General features: G+C 37.2%; 1 long non-coding RNA gene across 2 annotated transcripts; it reads left to right on the top strand.

The window, feature by feature from the left end:
• The first annotated feature begins 1156 nt into the window (after window positions 1-1156).
• LOC145559592 (uncharacterized) lies at window positions 1157-4852 on the top strand. Of its 2 annotated transcripts, none has more exons than XR_014092782.1 (6): window positions 1157-1499; window positions 1597-1779; window positions 3163-3293; window positions 3852-3992; window positions 4168-4224; window positions 4633-4852. It is a non-coding gene; the product is annotated as an uncharacterized LOC145559592 (long non-coding RNA). The 2 variants fall into 2 exon arrangements; XR_014092783.1 differs by having other exon boundaries at window positions 3163-3341.
• The last annotated feature ends 15085 nt before the right edge of the window (window positions 4853-19937 follow it).

Raw genomic sequence — 19937 nt, 5'->3', positions numbered from 1 at the left:
TTTGTGTCTCCCCAAAACCAAACCCAGTGATGAGTACCTTTCCGTCGAATCATAATCGAATGAAGCGAAAGTGTGGAAAGTTTAGTGTTGCGGAAAGTTTTTATTTCTTTTCTCTTCTCTCTGTTTTTGAAAACTTATTTTAAGAAAAACAGCCAATCCAGTTAGGTTGGTCCATGATATGGGTCCAATAGTAGTGTAGTTGGATGGGGCTTGCAAAGACCTTTCCAGCGATATATTATAAGCCCAATTCCGATGAATATTGAGGAAGTTATGGCCAATTTACCAAACTGGCCCCGGTTTGAGCTTTATGTACGGCCCAATGATCTAGGGGAGGGCCTAATATGATATATCATTCCTAATGCAATTAGGAATGGTTTTAGTCTTCTAGATTCCTCTAGAAGGTTCTTTTCATTCCTAATTCGATTAGCATTGATAAATCGACTTTTTTTTTACTTTTAAGAGTTTTAATCAAAATTAAATAGCATTTTTTAAGAAATTATATGATTTTATCCTCCAGTACGGTAAACTTATCGGATTTTTGAAAACACGTTAAAATCAGGCTTGGCGCCTAACCCCAAGCCTTGGCGCCTAGCGCTAGCCATTGGCGCCTAGCGCTAGCCATTGGCGCCTGGCGCTAGCGTTGGTGCCTGGCGCCAGCTAGTCAGGGTTGGCGCCAGCTCTGTTTTCTGAGCGTCAGACTCTATTTTGTTTAATTTATCTTTTTGGCTAATTTTCTCTATAAATATGGTATTAAAAACTCCGTTTTCATTCACCAATTGATTTATTTCATCACCTATTCTCACTAATCATTCACCAATTCTCCTCATTCACAAGTTTTTATCTACAATCATTAATTCTTTAGCATTCTCTTAATCATTCAATTCTTTCTTTAAACTTTGTTTTCACATACAAAATTCCGCATTCACAAGATCTAGAAACACCCACTAGTAGAAAAATGGTAATTGGCACCGAGCCATGGCCACCGGTTTTAGAAAACCGGTGGGGAAGAAAAGGGGAAAAATGGGCGCGGTTTTGAGGGTAGAGTATTGCCACCGGTTCGGTTCGAACTGGTGGGAAAATATTAATACCACCGGTTTTGAACCGGTGGCTTTGTTAAAAAAAAAAAAAAAAAAAAAAAACGCGCTCATATGAATAGGCCAAAACCCTAGCCTCTTATGCATCGCCTCCCTCCTCCTCTCTTTTCTCTCTCTCTTCTTTCTCCTTTGCTTCTCTCTCCTCAACTAGCTAGATCTCTCTGCTTCTCTCTCATTATCAACAACCATCATCGCCGCCGCCCTTCTCTCATCTATATCTCATCTGCTTCTCTCTCGTTCTCTCATTAAAGCTCAGTTGCAAAATCGAAAATCTCCCCTAAAAACATATAACTCCGGCGAAAGCTCAACAATGGCGGACGGAGGCGACATGGAAATCTCTCTTGACAAACTCCCTATCAAACGCCTCGAAATCATCGAAGAATCCGGCGCCGAACGCTTCTCATCGTACATTATCTCTCCTCCATCTTTACAATAGCTTAATTTGACCTAATTTTTCTGTAATTTTTGTTGATTTTGATTTGAAATTGTGGAATATTTTCAGCGACATCGAATACGAAGAGTAAACGGTGAACTTGATTCGGACTTCGCTTGGGCGTTGGAAAGAGATGCGAAGAAGCAGAAGAAGACGAAGGAATCATCAGCGCCCTCCACATTGCAAGGGGTGATTGAGAATTTGAGATTGGCTCATCAAGAGCTCTCTGTTATCATTGATCTAATTAACACTGTAAGCTCCTTTTTCTACGAATTACACTGATTTTATTTAATTATTTACTTTTTTTTTCTGGTTGTTATGTTGTATAATCATGCCTAGAAGTAGTATATATATATATAGCTTTAGTACCATTAATTATTGTTGCATTTTGTGGTGGTTTTCAAGTATTAATTGTACTATAATGTTCACGAATTTGCTGCTCTAATTGCTGTAGTTGTTCAGTGGGTTTACAGCCTCATTTGGTCTTGATTTAGTTTGTTTTTGTGCCTAATATGGTATAGCATCATGTTAGATATATCTCTAAGTTAAAATATCATGTTTTGGGTAAGTTTCGATATGATTATGAGCCTAAACCTAAGCAAAAGTGCTGCTGTCAGGTTAATTAGTGAACTGTGTGAATTGAATGGTTTTAACTGATTTATTTCATAATTTTTATGCCTAATCTTGTGCCTATCATGACCTATTATATTTTTAGAGTATGTATGTTAATGGGTTAAGGTTGATTATGGATTTAAGGTTGGTTGTAAGCAATTTTGTTATGCAATATGCTGCTGTAATCTTACTAGGGGCTGCTAGTTTTTAGCATGTTAAAGACATGAATTTAAGCCATAATTCTAATCACTAGGTGTTCACAACCCATAATTTGGTTTTATTTTTGAAGTATAATCATTCAATTTTTAATTGCAAGTGTTCAAGATGCACGATGAAAGTATTGTAGAATAAGGATCCAATTTGAGCTTGAATATCAGTTTTTTTTAAGCCTAAAAGTAAATTTCCCTGCTTTCCTCAAGCCTTTTCATTGTCATTGCATCTTATTCACAGTTGAGTTCTTGGACATGAAGTTGGCCCTTCTCTTTGGAGAGAATTAATAATTGGATGATCATTTGAGCTTTACTTATTGAACATGGTGTTAATTTACTGGAAAATTTTTTGTAGCTTTATTAATGAAATTTGCTATCTAACATCGTGGCTGTTATCAATGTTGCTCACCCCAAAGATGGGTGACCACCAGCTCATATTAGGTTGAGCAATTTTATACGATTATAATTGGAGCTAGTTTGCTAATATTTTTTGAGGGACTATGCCACCTCTTTTGCATTATTACCCCAAAATTGACATTTTTAGTTCTTGATAAGCTGCTGAGTATTATTTCATTGACTTAAGGGCTCGACATGGTACCAAGGGCTATAGAATTTGCTCTGCCATTTTCCACTTTTGAGGATGCATGTGTAAGTATTTGAGGTATTAAATTGATTGCTTTATTTGTTAGGTGTTTGTACGAATTATCCAGATTATTGCATTTCAGTGCTTATCTATCTTCTTTCTGATATGCGTTCCCATATCTTAATAAGGGCTTATAATACTAGTTATGTTATTTTCTTCTAAATGGTTCAGGTTCCTCCGGCATCTGCTAGTGCTGTGGCTTTTTCAATGGGGCTGTTCAGTGAGAGAGGAAGCCTTGGGCCAGGAAAACATCGGGCTTTTGCTGTTAGCACCGAAAGTCGTGCAAGTGACTTATTGCTGAGGTTCTTTGATACCTACCAAAGCATGAAGCATAATTGATTGGTTGTTATGTATAAATTCTTTCTTTGGAAGATGTTATTTTGTGTTGAACATACATGGATTTTTTTTAGTAATCTCATATAAGGAATTCCTCAGTATGTTGTTCCTCAAATTGGTTTGATTTCCTTGTCTTAGCATGTCACTTAAATATTTGTCCATGTCACCTAATGATTTAGCATGATAACCATCTTGAATATACTAAATATGCAATCCTTGTAAATAGAATCCATATTTTATTTGTTTTATAATTAATCTGCATAAGTTTGTTTGTTTCTTGAGGTTGGGTTGTCTCACAAGGTTCTATATGGAATGCATGTATGTTTTTCCTGTGCTGGTAAATTTTTCACCATGTATATTTTCAATTCTATTATGTTGCTCTTATAAAGTTCCCATAACACTCATATTGATGGTACTTGGCCTGTGGAAATTTTAAAATCATGTAATATGATCACTTCTGGTTTGTGTGCTTAAAGTTGTGCGTTTTCACCTTGCTCCACTTTCTTGCTCTCTACATGTTGTAGAACTACAGGAAAAATGAGGAGACTGCTGTTGAGAAGTTAAAGGAGCTTATTTTTTATGAGATCACTCATGCCTTAATCGGACGCTATAAGTTGAATTTCACCAGACAAGATATATCTTCTCTCTGGTTTTAATGCAAGCAGGTGTGTGTTCATGTGAAATCATAATTTATTAGATGTCTAGTAGATATCTCTTCTTCTTCTTCTTTTTTTCTTTACTTTTTCTTTTTCTTTTTCTTTTTCTTTTTCTTTTTTTTTTTTTTTTTTTTTTTTTTTTTTTTGCCTCTATTTGTGTGACAACTTGCTTTTGCTATGGCAGGAAGCATCATTGCTAGACATAACTAATCAAGCTTGTGGTCTTTTTAACCCGACTGAGGTACATGGACTTGTAGTTCTCCCTTTGTTGCATTTATCCTTATATTTTTTCATTTTCTATGGTTGTTTTCTTCTGAATGATGCATTGAATATTAGAACTATAAGTGGCATTAGATGTAGGTGGCCTGGCAAGGCTGCAGCTACTGCTGCCCTGCTGCCTTGCAGAGGCTGCTGCTGCAGGGTGCCATGGCAAGGCTGCAGCTGCTGCTGCCCTGCCGAGGCTGCTGCTGCAGGTGGCCTAGCAAGGCTGCTGCTGCCCTGCCGAGGTTACTGCTGCAGGTGGCCTAGCAAGGAACTTTGATCCTCTTGTATTAAAAAATTGTCTTATTCTATTTGTTAAGATTCGCGTTTTTAAATTATATAAGCTTCATTAACTAATCTCAATTTCTATTGCTTTCTTGATTTGCAGGTTCCAGAATTTCATCTAAGAAGTTCAATTTGTTTTACTAAGATATGGGGCTGCTTCTGTGCTGGTGTTCTGCTTCTGTGCTGCTCCTTATGTGTTGTTGTTCTGCACTTCTGCTACTGTGTAGCTGCATATGTTTGTAACCTTGTAATTTATTTTAATTTTTTAGACAAAAATTGTAATATTACAACATTTTTTTAATGAAAATATGTAAGTTTATATATATGTTAGTGTTTATTTATCAATTTAAGTGAAAAAAATGCAAAAAAAAAAAAAAATAAATAAATAAATAATTTTTTTTAGCCATTATTGGCACCGGTTTTGAACAGGAACCGGTGCCAATAACCCCTTTAAAAAAACCCCGGAATGGTTATTGCCACCGGTTAACCGGTGGCAATACTTGTTTTTGCCACCGGTTTAGAACCGGTGGCTTTTTAGAGGAGTATTGCCACCCCCCAAATGCCCAACGGTTCAAAACTGGTGGCATAGGGGGGTTTTGAACTGGTGGCCTTTTGGGTTTTTCTACTAGTGACCTAGCCATATTCGAAGTTGCCTTCACCCTAGACGTGAAAGGTTTAATTTCTGATGGTTTGGTCCCAAATCTCTATTTCAATTATTTAATTTAATTGTTTGTTTATTATTTTCCTTGATGTTACTAACGTGTGTATTTTGTTATTAGAAAGAGGTACGAGGCATCAAAGTAAGTGCTTTATTGGTTTTAATTGATATTAAGATGTAGACATCATGTTTACATTGTTATTATGATATTCCTAGTATCATGTCTAGGGTAATTTTAATATTTAACATGATTCCTGCGATGCTTCCTATGTTCTTCCTAATATTTATTCATGTTAGTATCATGTTAGGGTTAAAGATTTGATTTTTATTGCTTAGTATCATGCCTAGGATCTTGCTTTAATATTAACATGAACATGATTATGAATATTATAATTTAATTTTATGATGATGGTTTTATTATTATTATTATTATTATGATTATTATTATTCATGTTTATCCTAATGATTATAATTAATTTGTTATGTTGCTTGATATTTATTCTTTATTGCTTGATCACGCCTTTATGCATGTTAAAGGGAATTGGTACTTGTAATCACGCTCAATAAGATAATTAATAATCTTGTTAGGGTTAATATAATTATAATTTCAAGTGATCGCCAATAATAGTTTTATTTGTGCATTAATATTCAACCAATATAGATAAACAGGTTTAGGGTTAAACCTATTGATTGTATGTTAATTAAAAAGCGCACATGAATACGATCAGAATAAAGTAGAGGCCTATTATTAGGGCAGGTTCAATCTCTTTTAGGTTGGATTTGTACCTTCATCCCCGAACCCTTATTTGGTTCTAGACTTTATGGAGTTGACGATCTCTTGGATCGTTAAGGGGTGTAACCTTCACCTCGTTAATGGTTTACAAGTTCCTAAAAAAAACTTGTTGGCGACTCTTTTGCTCTATCTTCCTCCCTTTTGGACGCCACCGTACTTTAGTGTATGATCATAGTGGGGTTCAAGCTAGTGGAATTTTAAAGGCTTGAAATTATTCCCTACACTAAGCATTGAGAACTAATGGGGACACAATCCACCCTAGCCCCAACCAATCGGGCCACGTTCTCTCCACTAGCTTCAAATCAACCCTTAAGCTAGCTTCTCATGATTCCACGATGGAACCAGAAAAAGATAAAGAAATGAAAAACTTTGAGAAGGTAATCCCGACATCTCAACTATGCATACTCTCTCCATAGGTTTGAAGTCTATCTCCCTCCACTGTTCTTTGACCCAACCCCACTAAAGTCTAAGGATCTTTTATTGGGTTATAACGTAAGGCTAAGGGTTAAGGCGGGGTAAAAATTTGAAAATTTTGGTGATATTTCCTAAGTGAAGCAAAAGAGTGGCCTACTCTCAAAAACAAACTCAAGAAGTCACAAAATATCAAACAAATATACCAATAATGCCATCTCCCCCAAGCTTATTCAACACTAACACAATATATACCAAAAACGAAGTAACGCTCCCCCCCCCCCCAAAGCTTGAACGAAGCATTGTCCTCAATGCTTAAACTAGGGAAGAAAACGAAACAAAACTAAAATATTTTTGTGTTTTTTTTTGTTTTTTTTTTTGCTATGGACGGTTTTTTCTTGAAACTTCATTTGATTTTCTTGAATTGCATCTTTCTTCCCAAACTTTTTTGCATTTTCTTTTCAAGCTCAATTTTTTATACCTTAATTAAACCAATTCACAAAGTTTTCTTGCTCATGATCAACACTCTCAAAACTCAAACCTCACATGCCAATGCTTTACTAACTAAAAGGGTTGGTAAACATAGGCCATTGGGTTTGTAATGTGGTTAAGACAAGAAAGGGAAAATTAGGCTCAAATTGGTTAGCAAGTAGGTTAATGCAAAATAGAAAATCAAATTTGTAACAAAACAAAAAGAAGATAAAGAAAAATGAGAAAAGGTGCCCTTTTCCTCCCCTAGAGTGGCTCGGTCACGATCTTTGGAGCTAGAGGTCAAAACAAGGATTAAGACATGCATAGTTAAGGATCCTAAATAGCCGCTCAACAAGGTGATGAAGGCTAGAACAAATGAAGCTCACAAGGGATTATAACCAAACAAATACTAACCAAGGGTTTCAAATCCACTATAGAGAGCAACTCCATCTTACCACATTCCCGTGAACTAAGGCTTCATGGACCCCTAAAAGTTCTTAACCGACTACCTTAGCATATAGTATCCTAGAGTCAACCAATGACATTCTCAAACCGTGCACACATTTACCACTTAGGAAGAAAAACATCCAAGAATGCAATTCCCAAAATAGAATGTCCAAAATAAGAACAAACAAAACACATTTTGCCAAAATTACCTTGAAAGTAAACAAAAATCTCTTTAGATTTTTCAAAATATAAGAAAAGACATGGAAATGCATATACTCAAGTGCATGGCATAAATGAATCAACATCCCACCAAAGCATGATAGAGTACCCTCCCCCAAGCTTGAATGAGACAATATACTCAAACATAAACCAAATAATCCATGGGATGGGAAAAGAAAGAAATCAATCCAACAAACCAACACACGTCCAACGAGTCACCAACCATTAGAGAAAGAGCTAAGAAAGATATTACCGGATATAGGTGGGTGTAAACACCCGCAAATGAACCCATTTAACCTTTCAAAGCCGATTTCCTCTTGAATTGAATCTCGATTTCCATATGCTAGCAAAAATAGGCATTAAAATTCCTTAATTCTTGATCCAAACCAATGCATAAGTGTATATCAAGTCGTGTACCTAGCAAGGGGCACACAAACATTTCCATGAGAGAAAATCTATGAAAGCGATAAAAACCTCGGGTTACTTCCCGAGAAAGGCTTGTTTAACGTCCAAGCGAGACCGCTCTAGTAAATAATATTGCAACGAACGCAAGAGCTTATCAAATGCACTAGTACACATTTCATATGATAACAAGTAGGAAAATGACGGGAGGAGGACGTGCAACAAGATTATTGCACGTAAATGAGGAGGAAAATGCCAAAAGAAAGAAGAAAAATCAAAAGAAAAATCAAGAAAATAAGAAGAGAAAGAAGAAGAAGAAAAATAAGGAAAAGAATAAAATGGAAAAACCTCCTCAAAATCTTTTTGGGTGGCACAATCACCTATTTCCTCAATAATAGGAGGATGAAAAGGAAAAGTCTCATCAAACAAGAGAGGGTCCTCAATAGGCTCTTTGACAAAAGAAGGGAGGAACATGGGATAGTAGGAGATGTGGTCAAATTTCCTTGAGAAAGGGACATGAGGAAGGGGAGGAGAAACAATGGTCTCACAAAGCCTCACATCACCAATGAGGGCATGAAAATCAACCATAGAATCCTCAAAAGACTACTCATGACTCACATCTCCCTCAAACAAAAACTCTCCAATAGAAACAACCTCATCCTCCTCTCTATCACAACGATGAACAACAACTCCCTCAAGAACCTCAAAGCCTAGAGTCTCTAAACCATGCATGAAAGGATAAAGGCTTCTCTCAAACTCATCCCTTTCCTATGAAGCATTGCCAATGAACTCTCTCAAAAGGCTATAATGTCTTGTTACACCTTCAATGAACATACTAGCCATAACCTCAAATGAGTCCAAAGACTCATGGATAGAAGGGTCACCAACATGCAAGGTAAACTCATCAAGATGGGGAAGGGGGTTGGAAACCTCAAAATCGACATTATCTTCATTCACAACTCTTCCACCATCACTGAAGGGACTCTCAATCTCTCTTGATTTCTCAAACTCACCATCATCATCCTCATGAACTCCTTCATTCAAACATGAAGATGGCTCACTCACATCCTCACCAAGGGAAGCTCTCAAAGGGGGTAAATATGGGGAAGGATGACATTCAAGCTCTAATGGAGAATGAAAAGGATCAAAATCCTCAAAAATCCTCTCATTAAAAGAAAATCTCCCCTCACCTTCACACCCTTGGCCCACATCATTCTCAAAAACACTCTCACACTCTAAATGAGGTGCCTCACATCCATTTACATCAACCAAAGCACTCATCACTTGGGCAAGCCTCACTTCTCTCAATTTTTGTTCCTCTTGAAGCTCTTGGAGTTGTTGGGTGAGATATTGCATTTGAGAAAGAATTTGGGCATCAATGTTATTGGGTTGAGGTTCATGATCAAAGTCAAATTGCACATCATCAAAATTAGCACAAACCTCATCAAAATGAGCATAAGGGGGAAAGGTGTCAATTTGCATACTTGGATCATCACAAGGCACATAAGAAGAATCAAGAGAATTCATGCAAAAATTAAAAGAATCTTGGCATTGAGAATCAAAATAAGAAACATGAGATTCTCTGTCTAAAGAATCCTTAGCAAGCCATGTGAAGAAATCCCACGCATCATGCATAGACAAATGGAAAAATCTACCATTATTCATGTCCTCAACCATTCCCCTAGTATACTCATTCATGCCCCAATAAGCTATACCACAAGCATCATTAAGAGAACACCCATGGTAACTAAGAAAACCATCTAGTCTTTCAAAGTAAGCATAGAAGGGTTCACCATCAAATTGAGGAAAAGATAAGCATGCCATTTTTATACAAAGAACAAAGAAAAGCAAACAAAATCAAATAATATACAAGAACTTAGCTAATCTAATCAACACAAACTAATGAACGCCTTAGTCCCCGGCAACGGCGCCAAATTTTGATCGCGGGTAAAAGTAGGTTGTTGGGCTACCACCCTAACCAAATCAATCATTTATAATACCTAAACTTACACTAAACTAGTTAGTGGCAAGTAAAGGGTCGAACCCAAAAGGACTAAGTGTATCAATTTGTGCTAACTAGACTACTAGGAAAGTTTGTGAGATAGAGAGAGATTCAACTAAACACAACTAAGAACAAATAACTAAAACTAGGGAAAGTGGAATCCAATTACATCAATACATTCAATAACATCATACAGTTAGATGAAAATGACCTTGATTAGGAAAAATCAACACATTTAACTCACTCTCGCACAATTAAGCATGTTAATTATCCTACTAAACTAATTCACTCTCGTGCAACTAGCCTAGCAAAGGTATGGAAGAAATTAGGGCTCTCAACCAACTCACTCTCGCACAATCGATTGAAGGCACAATTAAGAACATAGAATCAATTAGCTAGAAAGATTCTAATACATAAAAGCATCATCCATACACAATAATCAAGAAACAACTCCATGCTAATCACAATCAATCATTCAATTTATTAACATAACCTTCATCCATTTTCCTATAACAAAATCTAAGCTAACATAATGAAGAAAGACATGGAAAACAAGGTAAAATAAGAATAAAAACAAGATTAAACAAATAAACTAATTAATCTACTCAAATCAATAAACAAAAAGCATAAAACTAAGAATTAAGCAAAGAAATAAAGATGAGAGAAAGTTAGAAAATGCTCATTGAATAGATGAGAAGAAGTTCCACAAAGTTGCTTCTTCAACCTCTCAAAAACTCCATGGAAATCCAAGCTTTCTCTCTCTACACTACTCCTAACCCTAAGAGAGAGAAAATAAAGACTAAACTAATCTAATCTCTCTAAAATAAAATGTTGATTGATAAGTTATTAGAAAATGACCCAAAGAGGGTATTTATAATACAAGCTAAAAATAATATAAAAGAAAAAGAAATAAAACTAAACATAAATAATTAAAATACTAAACTAAAAACCAAAAATAAACAAAACAACCATAAAATAAAATAAAAGGAAAATGAAAATGAAAAAGAAAAACGAACCCCAAAACCCACAATTCCCGTCCAAACCCACGAGAAATCAGACCCCCAAAAACTCATTTCACTTTCGAATTCCCCTGCTCCAATTCAAGCACCATCAGCCATCATCCCCAAACAACCATCATCACCGTTCATCAGCATCGTCGTCATCTAGCATCCAAAATCGTGGCCGTCCAATTCTCATTAAAAATCACGTGAAAAGCTCGTGATTGACCCACAATTGCGCGCTGTAGGGAATAATTTCAAGCCTTTAAATCCCACTAGCTTGAACCCCACTGTGATCATACACTAAAGTACGGTGGCGTCCAAAAGGGAAGAAGATAGAGCAAAAGAGTCGCCAACAAGTTTTTTTAGGAACTTGTAAACCATTCACGAGGTGAAGGTTACACCCCTTAACGATCCAAGAGATCGTCAACTCCATAAGGTCAAGAACCAAATAAGGGTTCGGGGATGAAGGTATAAATCCAACCTAAAAGAGATTGAACCTGCCCTAATAATAGGCCTCTACTTTATCCTGATCGTATTCATGTGCGCTTTCTAATTAACATGCAATCAATAGAATTAACCCTAAACCTGTTTATCTATGTTGGTTGAATTTAACGCACAAATAAATCTATTATTGGCGATCACTTGAAATTATAATCATATTAACCCTAACAAGATTATTAATTATCTTATTAAGCGTGATTACAAGTACCAATTCCCTTTAAACATGCATAAAAGGTGTGATCAAGCAATAAATAAATATAATCAAGCAACATAATAATAAATCAATATCATGAATAATAGTCATAATAATCATGATAATAATAATATCATCATAAATCATAACAATTATAATCATAATCATATTCATGTTAATATTAAAGCATAATAATAATAGCAAGATCCTAGGCATGATACTAACAAGATTAATAACAAACCCTAGCATGTCACTAAGCAATAAAAATCAAATCTTTAGCCCTAACATGATACTAACAATCATAAACATTAGGAAGAACATAGGAAGCATCATAACAATCATATTTAATATTAAAATTACCCTAGACATGATACTAAGAATATCATAATAACAATTTAAACATGATTTCTACATCATAATATCAATTAAAACAATTAAAGTACTTACTTTGATGTCTCGTACCTCTTTCTAATTACAAAATACACACGTTAGTAACTTCAAGGAAAATAATAAACAACAATTAAATTAAATAATTGAAAGAGAGATTTGGGACCAAACCCTCAAAAATTAAAACCTTTCACGTCTAGGGTGAAGGCAACTTCGAATATGGCTAGGTGTTTCTAGATCTTGTGAATGCGGAATTTTGTATGTGAAAACAAAGTAAGAAAAAGAGAATTGAAAGATGGATGAAGATTATGAGAATGATTAGTGAGAATAGGTGAAAATTGGTGATGAATCAATACAATTGGTGATGAATGAATACAATTGGTTAATGAAAACGAAGTTTTTAATACGATATTTATAGAGAAAATCAGCCAAAAAGATAAATTAAACAAAACAGAGTCTGACGCACAGAAAACAGAGCTGGCGCCAACCCTGGCTAGCTGGCGTCAGGCACCAACACTAGCGCCAGGCGCAAATGGCTAGCGCCAGGCCTGGTTCCAGGCGCCAAGGCCTGGGGTTAGACGCCAAGCTTAAATTTAACGCGTTTTCGGAAATCCGATAATTTTACCGTACTGGAGGATAAAATCATATAATTTCCTCAAAAATGCTATTTGATTTTGATTAAAACTCTAAAAAGTAAAAAAATGTCAATTTATCAATGCTAATTGAATTAGGAATGAAAAGAACCTTCTAGAAGAATCTAGAAGACTAAAACCATTCTTAATTGCATTAGGAATGATAAATCATATTAGGCCCTCCCCTAGATCATTGGGCCGTATATAAAGCTCAAACCATGCCCAGTTTGGTAAATTGGCCATAACTTCCTCAATATTCATCGGAATTGGGCTTATAATATATCGTTGGAAAGGTCTTTGCAAGCCCCATCCAACTACACTACTATTGGACCTATATCATGGACCAACCAAACTGGATTGGCTGTTTTCTTAAAATAAGTTTTCAAAAACAGAGAGAAGAGAAAAGAAATAAAAACTTTCCGCAACACTAAACTTTCCACACTTTCGCTTCATTCGATTATGATTCGACGGAAAGGTACTCATCACTGGGTTTGGTTTTGGGGAGACACAAATGGGTGTCTACAGAAGCCCCCACTTTGACTGAGTTTGGAGAAACGCGAGTTTCGAAAACGAAAGTCAAAGTATCGATAGGGACGGAGAATGATTCAGAACGTTCTGCGATCCTAAATCAATCTTGCAATGCCGATACCTGAAAAACTAGCATTAGTTAAACAGATAAAAGAGTTAAGAAACGTGTATCTTGCACCGTCGAGCACACGTCTCTGAAAGTAACCGATTTTTTTTATGACCTCCTGCAAGCTAGGGAATGCCATCCCGCTTGAAAACCGCTACGCCCGTAACTGCTTTCAAATTAGAAGATTGCTTCGCCTGAAACGATCCTCCTCCGCATTGATAATATTCCACGTCCAAGGGAATACCATCGAAGATTGCTTCTCTTGAAAAAATCCTCATCCGCATTTATAATATTCCACATCCTAGGGAATACCATCGAAGGCTATTTCTCTTGAAATAATCCTCATCCGCATTATGACCATCTTCCATGCCTGAGGGAATATGATCGAAGACAACTTCGCCCGAAATTACCTCCAGTTGTTTGTGACAACTCTCCGCAAGCTAGGGAATGCCGTCGAAGATATCCTCACTTGAAATCATCCTCATTTGATGCAATAATTTCCCAAAGGAAATTACCGAAGATCCACGCATGTCGATCTTTAAAAGTTCGCCTGAACTTCGATTCCGCTATGCCTATATGTCGACAATTCTGTTGCTTTGAACCTGTACGTCGGTGCTTTTGCTGTGATGACAATCCTCTTTTCTTTGGGAATAGTTGCCAACACAACTCTTGTATGATGTATGACAATCCGATTTAGGGAAAGTTGTCAATGCTTCGTAACAATCCATCCTTGGAAATGTTGCCACGATGAAGCGACAATCCGTATCTCGGATAATTCGCCAAAATCCAATTTTTGGAAAAGTTGCCAATGCTTCGTAGCAATCTTTCATAAGAACTTTGCTACGATCGACAATCCACATCTTGGAATATAACTCTTGAAAGCAATCCACCTTGGAAATTTGCCAATGCTATGCGACAATCCTTTTAGGAAAATATTGCCACAATTGACAATCCGTGTCTTGGAACATTTGCCAAAAAATAGTTGATCGACAATCCACTTCGGGGAAATTTGCCACTTGCTGAAATGAATGACAATCCACGTTGAGGAACTTTTGCCAGAATTTATGATGAGTAGAGACCTACAACAATCCTTTGGGAAATTTTGCCATAGGGAACTAGGTGTATGACAATCCAATCTCGGAAAACTTGCCAACGATCTATGAATGTATGACAATCCGAACTTGGAAAAACTTGCCAAACAAAGAAGGAGCACGACAATCCACGCTTGGAAACTTTGCCAGATATGACAATCCAATCTTGGAAAAATTGTCGTTGCACGACAATCCATTTCTGGAAATATTGTCAGTTGGGGATTACAATCCAATTTTTGGAAAACTTTGTCATTTAATAAGAATGCGCGACAATCCATATTTGGAAATATTGTCGTTTAAGTGCTTGCTTTTGAACTGATGCTTTGGTGCTTGTAATGAGCCAATACTTAGGCGCTTAAGCTAAGTGAGACGATCTTTCGTCAGGTCGATCACTTAGACTGTAATCAAGCCGATTACTCAATCATGTCAAATTGCTTATAGGGGCTAACTGGCGTACCAAGGAACCCGAAATTGTTGTATGAAGTCGAAATCACCTTTTGGAGAGGCTTCGAGCTCTGTCGCTGCTGAAATATCTCTGGCGCCAAGAATAGACTCTGTCGCCGAACGCTGTGATAGGGTCTTCCCTGTTTTGCTATACCTGTATTTATTTTTTACTACAGAACTTTGCCAATCTTTTTAATTATCTTAGGGTTGACCTAAGGTTTAGCATTGCTTGACTCAATAACTTGACACGACTCAAGGCATAAACTTGACTCGATGTGATCGACTGACTCGAGGTTGACTCGACTCAAAGTGAAATGACACGTGTGACTCGTGACTCGTGTGTGCATAGTGTTGACTCAATGTGACTCAAAAATGCAAAAAGCAAAAATTTTCCGTCATTTTTGTGGAGGGTACCGACTTTCTCCCGAAAAAGAAAGACGTGAAAAAGAAAGAAGCTTTCGAATGCATGTTGAATGAGCTTAGTCAAATGTTGTGTCTCACAGTTCAAGGGTTATAATATGTTAGACTATCCTAGTTGACTTGATAATGAAAGTATTTAGGTAAATTAGGCGCGGAGGCTAAGTACTTCATACTTCGATGCAATGATGATTATGATTGATGAGACAAAGCATGCTTCAGCGTTGTGTTAAGATTTCATGACAAAGGGTTCCTAAGGGAAGTATATTTGGTCATGTATTTGTGATGTGTGTGAAAGTGACACTAAAGTTCGGCCGCAAGAGCTAAATGTGTGGAAAGAATATTATTTAAAAGAGTCAAATGGTGGTGACTCTTAGGCTAGGTAAGCTAATGATGTAGGGATCAAGCCCCCAAGTCTAGCTCTAAGTGAATAGGGATGAGCGTAGGATATCCCTTGATATGATCATGGTGTAAGTGTGTGAATGTGAAAATGAATGCATTTTTATTACGGTCGCACCTCGATGTGAAGTTGCCTACGTATCTATAGGGAATATTTTCAAGCCTTTAAAATCCCACTAGCTTGAACCCCACTGTGATCATACACTAAAGTACGGTGGCGTCCAAAAGGGAAGAAGATAGAGAAAAAGAGTCACAACAAGTTTTTTTAGGAACTTGTAAACCATTCACGAGGTGAAGGTTACACCCCTTAGCGATCCAAGAGATCGTCAACTCCATAAGGTCAAGAACCAAATAAGGGTTCGGGGATGAAGGTACAAATCCAACCTAAAAGAGATTGAACCTGCCCTAATAATAGGCCTCTACTTTATTCTGATCGTATTCATGTGCGCTTTTTGATTAACATGCAATCAATAGGTTTAACCCTAAACCTGTTTAATCTATGTTGGTTGAATATTAATGCACAAATAAACTATTATTGGCGATCACTTGAATTATAATCATAATTAACCCTAAACAAGAATATTAATTATCTTATATAAGCGTGATTACAAGTACAAATTCCCTTTAAACATGCAATAAAAGGTGTGATCAAGCAATAACAATAATCATGAAGCAACATAAAAAATAATAATCATAACCATCATAAATTATAACAATTATAATAATAATCATGATCATGTTAATATTAAAGCATAATAATAGCAAGATCCTAGGCATGATACTAACAAGATTAATAATAAACCCTAGCATGTCACTAAGCAATCAAAATCAAATCTTTAACCTTAACATGATACTAACAATCATAAATATTAGGAAGAACATAGGAAGCATCATAACAATCATATTTAATATTAAAAATACCCTAGACATGATACTAGGAATATCATAATAGCAATGTAAACATGATGTCTACATCATAATATCAATTAATCAATTAAAGTACTTACTTTGATGCCTCGTACCTCTTTCTAATAACAAAATACACACGTTAGTAACTTCAAGGAAAATAATAAACAAACAATTAAATTAAATAATGGAAATAGAGATTTGGGACCAAACCCTCAGAAATTAAAACCTTTCACGTCTAGGGCGAAGGCAACTTTAAATATGGCTAGGTGTTTCTAGATCTTGTGAATGCGGAATTTTGTATGAAAAAACAAAGTTTGAAAGAATTGAAAGAATGCTAATTAAAACTGATTGTAGGACTTGTGAATGATGAAAATTGGTGAATGATTGAAAAGAATAGGTGAATGAAAACAATTGGTGAATGAATGAATGTGATCGGTGAATGAAAACGGAGTTTTTAATACGATATTTATAGAGAAAATCAGCCTAAAAGATAAATTAAACAAAACAGAGTCTGACGCTCATAAAACAGAGCTGGCGCCAACCCTGGCTAGCTGGCGCCAGGCGCCAATAGCTAGCGCCAGGCGCCAGGCCTGGGGTTAGGCGCCAAGCCTGATTCCAACGCTTTTTCGAAAATCCGATATGTTTACCGTAGTGGAGGATAAAATAATATAATTTCCTCGAAAATGCTATTTGATTTTGATTAAAACTTTGAAAAGTCAACAAAAGTCAATTTATCAATGCTAATTGAATTAGGAATGAAAAAGAACCTTCTAGAAGAATCTAGAAGACTAAAACCATTCCTAATTGCATTAGGAATGATAAATCATATTAGGCCCTCCCCGAGATCATTGGGCGGTACATAAAGCTCAAACCGGGCCCAGTTTGGTAAATTGGCCATAACTTCCTCAATATTCATCGGAATTGGGCTTATAATATATCGTTGGAAAGGTCTTTGTAAGCCCCATCCAACTACACTACTATTGGACCCATATCATGGACCAACCAAACTGGATTGGCTGTTTTCTTATAATAAGTTTTCAAAACAGAGAGAAGAGAAAAGAAATAAAAACTTTCCGCAACACTAAACTTTCAGCACTTTCGTTTCATTCGATTATGATTCGACGTGAAAGGTACTTATCACTGAGTTTGGTTTTGGGGAGACACAAATGAGTGTCTACAGAAGCCCCCACTTTGACTGAGTTTGGAGAAACGCAAGTTTCGAAAAATGAAAGTCAAAGTATCGATAGGGACGGAGAATGATTCAGAACGTTCTGCGATCCTAAATCAATCTTGCAACGCCGATACCTGCAAAACTAGCATTAGTTAAACAGATAAAAGAGTTAAGAAACGCGTATCTTGCACCGTCGAGCACACGTCTCTGAAAGTAACCGATTGTTGTTTTGATGACCTCCTGCAAGCTAGGGAATGCCATCCTGCTTGAAAACCGCTACGCCTGTAACTGCTTCCAAATTTGGAAGATTGCTTCGCCTGAAACGATCCTCCTCCGCTATGATAATATTCCACGTCCAAGGGAATACTATCGAAGATTATTTCTCTTGAAACAATCCTCATCCGCATTGATAATATTCCACATCCTAGGGAATACCATCGAAGATTATTTCTCTTGAAATAATCCTCATCTGCATTATGATCATCTTCCATGCCTAAGGGAATATGATCGAAGACAACTTCGCCCGAAATTACCTCCAGTTGTTTGTGACAACTTTCCGCAAGCTAGGGAATGTCGTCGAAGATATCTTCTCTTGAAGTCACCTTCACTTAATGCGATAATTTTCCAAAGGAAATTACCGAAGATCCACGCCTGTCGATCTTTAAAAGTTCGCCTGAACTTTGCTTCCGCTATGCCTGTACGCCGGCGCTTCCGTTGCTTTGAACCTTTATGTCGGTGCTCTTTTGCTCTTTTGAACCTATATGTCGGTGCTTTTTTGCTAATGAGCCAATGCTTAGGCGCTTTAAGCTAAGTGAGACGATCTCTTATCAGGTCGATCACTTTATGTAATCAAGCCGATTACTAAATCATGTCAAATTTCTTATAGGGGCTAACTGGCGTACCAAGGAACCCAAAAATATGTTGCAGAAGGCTAGCACAACCTCATCGGGTGGCTGGGTGCTTTGGGGTCGCTGAAAAACCATCAGCGCCACACAGCTGGCCTTAGCGCCAGGCGCTGATATTGGCGCCAAGCGCCAAGCCAAATTTGTGACGCCAATGCATAGGGCTTGGCGCCAGCACGGGGATTTCCTTAAATACCCCTTTCCTCTTCATTTCGCTGCTTTGTTCATCGCGAAACTGCTCGAAAGAAGTCCGAAAGCTTCAATTGCTCATTGCTTGCTTGTTTCTCAACCGAATTCGCTCAAATTTGTTGCAAATCAAAGCTCTTTTCATCTATTTTCCCGATCTATGTAAGTTTTCTTCAAACTCACATCAGTTTTTATGAATTCTTGGCATGTTTACTCACGAATTTCATGAAAATTCGAAACTTATAATGCTCAATTTGCTTTGTTTGTCAAGTTTTATGCCATGAAATTGCTTGATTATGTTTGTATATTGTCTTGGGAGTAATTTGAGACTTGTTTGACTCAATTTGGTGAAGAAATGAGCAATTTGCCATTGTTTGACCTCTTAAGGTCGTGAAGAACTATGTGACTTGTTCTCGATGTTTTTGCTAGCAATTCTTGTCCGATTTGTCACAATAATCACTATAGTGTTGCAAGAAATTGTTTGATTGCTTGAAAAATGCTGTCATGCTCAATTTGAATTTGTGCTCTGCTTTAGTACTACGTACTCTGTTTTTGCGAACATAGTATCATGCGGCTAGGCGAACCTTAGATACCATATAACCTCAATTCATGATAATTTTGCACAATGTAGCATGGCTAGACATCGAGGCTCGGGTTCACGGTCCTAAAACACTAGACGGGAACATGAGCCCGTAGAGGATGACATCACGCCTTCCACTTCGCTTGGTCGACTTCCGGAGTGGGATGAGCGTACCCTGTTCACCCCTACGGACTTTAGTCTCATCACAGGACTGGAGTTCACTTCTGTGCCACTGCCGTTTGACAGTGGAATCGACGTCTTTTCTTCGGAGGTTGAGGAGCTGTTGGGGCCGATCGCTATTCGGGCCCGAGCTGAGGTCGAGACGACTCAGTTTAGTGCTAGAGGAATTCGCCGCTCGACGCTGGCAGCGGCTCTTGATGACGATGCGACCACCCGAGAGCAGCGGGTGCGCATCTTTGTGCTGATGTTGTTGTCAGGGACATTCTCCCCTGGCAAGGGTAGTAGAGCGCTGCTTTACTATCTTCCTGTTGTCCGTTATCTTCACCGGATCGGGACTTATGACTGGGCTATCTTGGCCTATGCTGACTTCGTTCGTGC

Source organism: Chenopodium album, chromosome 9 (assembly GCF_948465745.1).
Source record: "Chenopodium album chromosome 9, dcCheAlbu1.1, whole genome shotgun sequence".
Lineage (NCBI taxonomy): Eukaryota > Viridiplantae > Streptophyta > Magnoliopsida > Caryophyllales > Amaranthaceae > Chenopodium > Chenopodium album.
Note: the sequence above shows the minus strand (reverse complement) of the source record. Positions and strands in the feature narration are given on the sequence as shown.